The 7,663-nt window shown below is 34.0% G+C and overlaps 1 pseudogene; it reads left to right on the plus strand.

The window, feature by feature from the left end:
- Nucleotides 1–65: 65 nt before the first annotated feature.
- On the plus strand, nucleotides 66–1,829 carry LOC117918520 (annotated as a pseudogene).
- Nucleotides 1,830–7,663: the final 5,834 nt, after the last annotated feature.

Raw genomic sequence — 7,663 nt, forward strand, 5'->3', positions numbered from 1 at the left:
TCTTATACTATTTAAGGAGAAAATCCAAAGGCAGTATTTTATTTTAACTTTTGCAGATGATAGTAATGCCATTTGTTAATGGGTTGGATAATTGAACTTGTGACTTCTGGTATAACAGGGGAGAGGAGGAAGCTATGCTGCATGAATTGGCAACTTCAAATAGCTTTAGTGATTCAAAAGATGTTGACCATGCTGGAAAGAGGGTTCATGATCTCAAACTGTTCAGTTTTGATTCTATTGTGGCTGCCTCGAATAACTTTTCATCTGAAAATAAACTTGGAGAGGACGGATTTGGCCCGGTTTATAAGGTAATTATAATTTCATTAGGTCATAGCATGCAATAGGAATAGGCATTATTTGTTTTAAGTACCCCAATTAAAGCTTCCTTGTGGATTATTTTTGCAGGGAAAATTACCTGAGGGGCAAGAAATTGCAGTGAAGAGACTTTCAAGGGGCTCTGGACAAGGATTGGTGGAGTTCAAGAATGAGATTAGACTGATTGCCAGACTCCAACACATGAATCTTGTTAGACTTTTGGGTTGTTGCATCAAGGGAGAAGAAAAGATGTTAATCTATGAGTTCATGCCCAATAAAAGCTTGGACTTCTTCCTCTTTGGTTTGAATCCTTCCCTTTTTATTCCTTTTATCTGCTTAACTTTTCCTTATGTTCTTTATCCTTTTTTGCTTGAAACAATTTACTAGTCGTGTTGTGTTCACCCAAATTTTCAGATCCTGCTAGAAGAATGATATTGGATTGGAAAAGACGTCAATATCATTGAGGGGATTGCACAAGGACTTCTTTACTTGCATAAATATTCAAGACTAAGAATTATTCATAGAGATCTAAAAGCAAGTAACATCCTACTTGATCATCACTTGAACCCCAAAATTTCTGATTTTGGCATGGCCAGAACTTTTGGGCGAAATGCATCAGAAGCAAATACAAATAGGATTGTTGGAACATAGTAAGCATGACTCTTCCTTATCTACTGCTTTCTTTTTCAATCTAGTGAATTGAACCTTCTACTTTGGATGCAGTGGTTACATGCCCCCTGAGTATGCCATGGAAGGAATTTTCTCAGTGAAATCAGATGTTTATAGCTTTGTGGTGCTACTGTTGGAGATTGTGAGCGGCCGGAAGAACAAGAGCTTTTATCATAATGACGGTGCCCTTACCATAAACCTGGCAGGATACGTAAGTCTGCTAAATCTCATATTTGTCTCTACATTATTATCAACAACACCCGGTGTATCCTTCCAAAATTTTCATACTAACCTTGTAAGTAAATCAACCCTAAAATGAACTGGAATCAGGCTTGGGAGCTATGGAAAGAAGGTACTAGCTTGCAGCTAGTGGATCCAATGCTGGAGGATTTCCACTCATCAACCCAAATGTTGAGATGCATTCATATTGCTCTCTTGTGTGTACAGGAGAGCGCAGCAGATAGGCCTACAATGTCAACTGTTATCTCCATGCTCACCAACGAAACTGTGCCCCTACCAAACCCAAATCTGCCTGCATTTTCCATTCATCATACAATGTTAGAGCTAGATTCACACAAAGGCGGGCACAGAGCTGTTCTGGAAGTGTAAACATTTCAGAGATGGAAGGTCGGTAAAGAAGAGAATTTCAAGGGGGGAAAGGGAACCTAGAGAACAGCAGTTTTTGTCCTAACCTATTAGCAATTTGTCTAGATTGATTCGTATTGCCATCATATATGTATTAGATATATATAGAATCAACTAGGTTTCCCTCAAGGTAATCTTTTTTAAAACCTTTTTGAATTTATCATAGCACAATAGAAGCCGGTTTGGTATCATTTGAAACATAGTTTGAATCTATATTCTGCGGCTCATTTATGTTCAGTTATTCATTCTCATTATTTGGAAGGCATGGGATGGACTACGCATATGTTGGCATCAAACAGATGATCAAAGCTATGTTCTACGCCATACGCAAAGAAGAGTACTCCAGACCAGACCACCGAAGTAGAAAGTAGAGATAATGTATGTGTGATCCTCATTCAATTTGCACATACACCACCGGTTAACCAAACTTCATCCTCCGTGCTTCAGCTAATCCATAACCAAGTTCTCCTCCCACGCGTTGCAGGAGACATAGGTCTTCAAATCGAAATGTCCACCTCCTAAAGCGCAAGATTTTACTGAGAATCGTCCCTTTCTGGAGGCCTCATCTACGCCAACTCAGAAATTCAGAAATTCAAATCATGAAAGGCTGAAAGCCCATGATATGGGTTCCAACATCCCCCGCCGGCCCCGCCCCCCTCCCCCTCCTACAAAATTTGCACACATACATAAAAGCTTATATATTTCAAGCGACACCTATCCCCACATCACCATGATGCCAAAGTTAACTCTTTGCCCATTTCCAGCCACTCCTTACGCTCTTCCATAGCCTCTCTCTCATGGTTTTGAAGTATTTGCTAAGACTGGCACCGCTCAGCCAAGTCTTATTTGCCTTGACCATGGCCATGATCAATCCAAGATAAAATTTGAGAATTTTACAGTTGATAATGACTCGGGTTTCAAGTCCAATACCAACTACTTAATTCAACCAACTCCAACTCACAACTCTACAATAGGAGTAAACAAATTTGAGAATCTCTGCATCTCCAAAAGTGAACCATCTAAATTACAAACAAAAATCCGATTACATGAAAAAGGCATCAAACCTAAGCTTTTTAGAGTAAGGGAGGCAAGAATCACAAACACGAATACAAAGGCAAACAACATAAAAGGATAGAAAAGTCATGCATATTAATCACTCATGCAATTCTAGTAAGTTTACGATGTTATGATCCTCATGTGTGGATCAAGCGAACAAATGAGAAAATGGTACTCAAAGGCACATAAAGGATATATCCATTTACTGAATCTATTAAATACCAATTTTATCCTCACCCTCATGTTTGAATTTCACCTCTTATCATCCCAATGAAATTGCCATTTTGTGAACCTACATTTTTTTATTTATGTTTCCGGTCAAATAACAAAATTTGGACTCTATGAAAAATTATTATGAAAACTAATTTTTTTATTCTTTTTTGAGGCTGCCCATTAATTTTATTTATTTTTGAAACAATAAAGAAAACAAAATTTAAAAATAAAAATAAAAATAAAATCTTGTATGACTCCATAGAGGAAAAGCTAGTCTAGAAATGAGAATGGATATGGGATCAAGTTATTTACTAGTTAGGTATGGGAGGCACTCATCTAAGCTCTTATATTATTTGGTCTCTATTAGTGAGCTAAGATATGGCCTAAAATTTGATTTAGTTTACATAATCTTGCAAAATTAGTTATAAATGTTTATGATTTTATTACCATTAATACAAAAAATTTATCACGAGATACACAAATTTGATTAAAAAAATCATTTTATGATTTTAGTAATTAATATAAAAAATTAGCATATAAACCAAAAAATATAATTTAATTTATTTCTTAAAAAATTAATAAATAAAGTATTTTTTTTTTTATTTTATTAATGTCAATTTATAAAGAATTAATATATAAAAAATTTTGTGCCACATAACCTTAAAAAATTAATTTATAAAATATTTTTCTCGTTTTATTAATATACAAAAAGAAATAAAAAATTCTAATTTATTTCACACAATCTCACCAAATTAATTTCCAAAGTGATTTCTTGATTTATTTTTTTTATTTTATTAACATTAATATAGAAGGAAAAATTTCAATTTTAGATCCGTTAGAAAGAAAACCCTAAAAAATGACTCCATAATTTTTGGAAAAGGTGTCTTTGAAAAACCGGAGTCTAGGTCTGGGGATCAGGTTACTTATTGGGAAGGTACCTCTAAGAGGTAGCCCCTCTCTAAGCCCTGTAAAGGTCTCTACTGACTAAGTTGAGGGGAAATGTGGCAATTAATTGGTTAATTTTAGATACCTAGGTAGGTTAGGCGATTTCAAAAAATAGCATGTCAAACAAGAAAACCAATCACAATCGCAAAGGAAGGTTAGGATGCGTACCTGGACTGCCTCTCAAGCGCTATCATAAGACATTAAAGTTGCTATAGAAATATAGTACACAACATGCATTTTATCCAAGCAAATCTAACATACATCTAAGTACCCAAGGATGGAATCAGACATGGATATGGCTCACAACAACATGCATGCATGTTCATAAAATTCAGAAAAGCAAGTGATAGAGAGCGTACCTAGATAGTATGCATAATTTATAAGATTCCTCCAAAAAATGTTAGAATGGTTAGGACACGTATAAATTATATAACATCTTTATTATATCTAATATACACTATCAAAGCCAAAATTGAGCCAAGGTAAGTCAAATGACTCCAAAAATAAATAACCAACTCAAGTAGTGTACAAGATCATTAGCATGCCATTAGAAAAGGGAGCATAAAAAACAATGTTTAAAAAATGGCTTAGAGTGGAATTTAATTATGAAAAATTTCAAAAAATAACTCCTGCACATCTAGATCAATATACTGAAGGCCAAACTCTCATTCAAAGGACAGATTACAGCAAAGGCACCTAAAGGTTCTACAAAGTCCAGATTAGATAAGGAAAAATGACATGCATAAATGAATTTTTAAAAATAATAAATGATCACATAAAATAAAAAAAATAAAAAATAAATCACACACATATTTCAAAGTGTGTGTATCACACAAAAACAAAAAAAAGAATTCAGGGTCGGATAGTATTCAAAAATATTTTTAAAACACTCAAGTTAATTAGATGTTCAAAATCCAGCATGCGTAGTAAGCATGACTTTGAAAAATCATATCTCCCTCAAAAAGGCATATTTTTTAATATTTTATGTGTCTAAGATCAATTTCAAGAAGCCTAGAATTGATGAAAAATATTGAATCAAATTTTAAAAAGTCGTCTGGTATTTTATTTTTGCAAAAAGTTCTCCGATGTCCAGAACTGGGTGAAAATGAAGCCCCCCTAAAGACTCATTCATATCTTCTATTCCATAATTGCTTTCTAACTCATACGAAATCTTAAATTCAAGTTCAAGAAGTGAGGAAAATCAAACAAGTTTTGGAAATTTTTTTAAAAAATACTCTAAAGTTGTAAAAAGGAATTTTAAAACTAAAAGGTCAATGGTTGAGTGAAAACTAGCAGCAATGAAGAGTTTCGAAAAAAAATTCTTATGTAGGGGTTCCATCAAGTCCCCATTCAATTTCTGTAAGTTTTAGTTGTGTGTCCCCATTAGTTTGGGAGCACAAGTCCAAACCTATGTGAATAAAAAACCAAATGTTTTAAAAACCAACAAGAAGAAATGCAACTTAAATGAAATGAGTTGCATAATTTTAATAAAAATTGTATTCGTTGCCTAAAGCTAGAACGAATGTTTTTCTAAAACCTTTTATTGGCAATTTAAATGCTTTTGAAAATGACTTTAAGGGAAGTAAAAAAAATGACCCAATCATTTGTTAAATCCTAATCAATAGACACAAAATAAATATTTTTGATTTCTAACTTAAGAAGGTTTTGAAAATAGGAGAAAAGCTAAATTGGAGCCCCCCTTTTTGGCTACCTTTCATTTGGGATCAAGGGGCCAAACTTATAATGGCAAAATTCATTTTTGAAAAAAGAAAATTTGACTAAACTCAAAATGTCAATTTGATAAAATAAAATAAAATAAAATAAAACCTTTTTCTAAAAGAAAGTTCAAACTCAAGAATTCCTTAAAGTGCGTATAAAATAAGTATCAAAGATAAAGAGAACTAACAATTCAATCAAATATCAGGAAGCCAATATCAACAATTATGTATTAAACTTTGGAAAGTAAGGAATTAAATAAGAATCAATCAAACTAAATAAAATTATCAACTTGAACATGCAAGGATTTAACTAAAACTAAAATTCTAAACACTAAATAATTAGCAAGGTAAATCAAACTAGCAACTTAATAACTTAGAACAGGTCTAGATTTTAACTAAAACTAAAATTCTAAATAACTTAATAATTATGGATTTTTAGCTAAAATTAAAATTATAGACAAACTTAAGAATCGGCAAGAATCAATCAAACTAATAAATTAATCCTAAATCTTTGAGACTAAACATTAACATGAAATATTGGAAATAACAACAAGAGATATTGAGATCGTGAACTTAAAAAAAAATATCAACGAAAGCTTGCTCAAAAAAAATATTAAGGTCATACATTGTCATGAAGATTGAAAATTAACAACAAGAAATACTAAAATTTGAGATATCAAATCAATGACTAACTTTAGAATGTGAAAAACCTATACTACCATAATTCTAACTTAGTGAAAATAAAATAAAGAATCCAAACAAAAATTAAACAAATATCAAGCTTTATACAACTATCATGATGAACCAAAACCAAAACGGAAACAAAGTTTCAAGCTTCTCCAATCTAAATCAAAGAATCAAACTAAAACAAAAACAAAAATAAACATTTTCGAACTAATATGAGAATCAAAACTAAATCGAAACAAAGATCATAACTTTTTTTTTTTGTCTAAGACAATGAATTGAAACTTAATTAACAAAATTCCAATTTTTCAATTTTTAAAACCAAAACTCAAAACCTTTACTTACCTTCTCTTCTTGAATCAATCAATCGCGGTGTCACTCGCCTTCCTTTGCATTTCCTTCACACTTTCAGGCCAACTAAGATCATCTAAATCTTCGGGAAGACGATCAGCATATGCAATGATCTTGAGAATTCATTGTCGCATTGGCTTTCTTATTACTGGATGACCACCACGTTCACTTACACCATCTACAACCTCCTCATTTGCCAAGACAGTACCAAGAGCAGGGCATCAGTTGACTGGCACTTCAGCTTGATACACTAATCCTCTTTTTAGAAGTTGAAGAAGATCCATTGCATCCATTTATAGTATTCTGGTTCTATCGTGGAAATTTCTCGTTCCTAGTCATATGTGAAGCCCAATTATTTAAGCTGTGAACGGAAACGTGCAATGTTCCTCTACGCTAGTCCCAACATAATTAGATTCTCATGGATTCAATCCTCCATTTGACATTCCAACTTCGACGTCGTTACCGTCGTGTAAGGTAGGGATCGATGCCGATGGATTTGACGGTGGAAATTCGAAATCTGGTTCGGTGTGTATCGGATTCAGCCTTTCAGATCGTGATGGATTGGTATCAGTGGGTCCGATTGCCTTGTGATTGAAATCAGACGGCTGAGGATGAGGATCTACGATGATTGAAAGCATTCGAAAGGAGAGAATCCGGACGTAGGGGTTTTCCGCGATGAGATTCGGTGCTGTCAATTTTCTTTTCTAGATGTGTGCTTCGTCAAAGCTCTTCTCCAGTGCAGGTTCCAACCTTCTTTGTGATTCGAAAATGAATCCAGCAATCTCACGTTCTCAAGATCCCCCATTGCCTCTTCGTATGGCTGCTGCCAGCAAAGACGAGTGGTAAGGTTGACCATCTCTTTCCACTGCACTTCTAGGTTTTCTTCATGCTTATAAACTGACTGTACTGCCTAAGCAAAGTATCCTCCTACCCGAAGCATACTGTTTACCTCAAGCAGCAAGATTCCATCATCACAGGTCTAGTTGATTCGGCATCTTGAACAATGTATCAAGTCAAAAGCCTGATTGAGATATAACAAACGACGAGTCACCAAAGCTGCCACCATT

This window comes from Vitis riparia, chromosome 7, assembly GCF_004353265.1.
Source record: "Vitis riparia cultivar Riparia Gloire de Montpellier isolate 1030 chromosome 7, EGFV_Vit.rip_1.0, whole genome shotgun sequence".
NCBI lineage: Eukaryota > Viridiplantae > Streptophyta > Magnoliopsida > Vitales > Vitaceae > Vitis > Vitis riparia.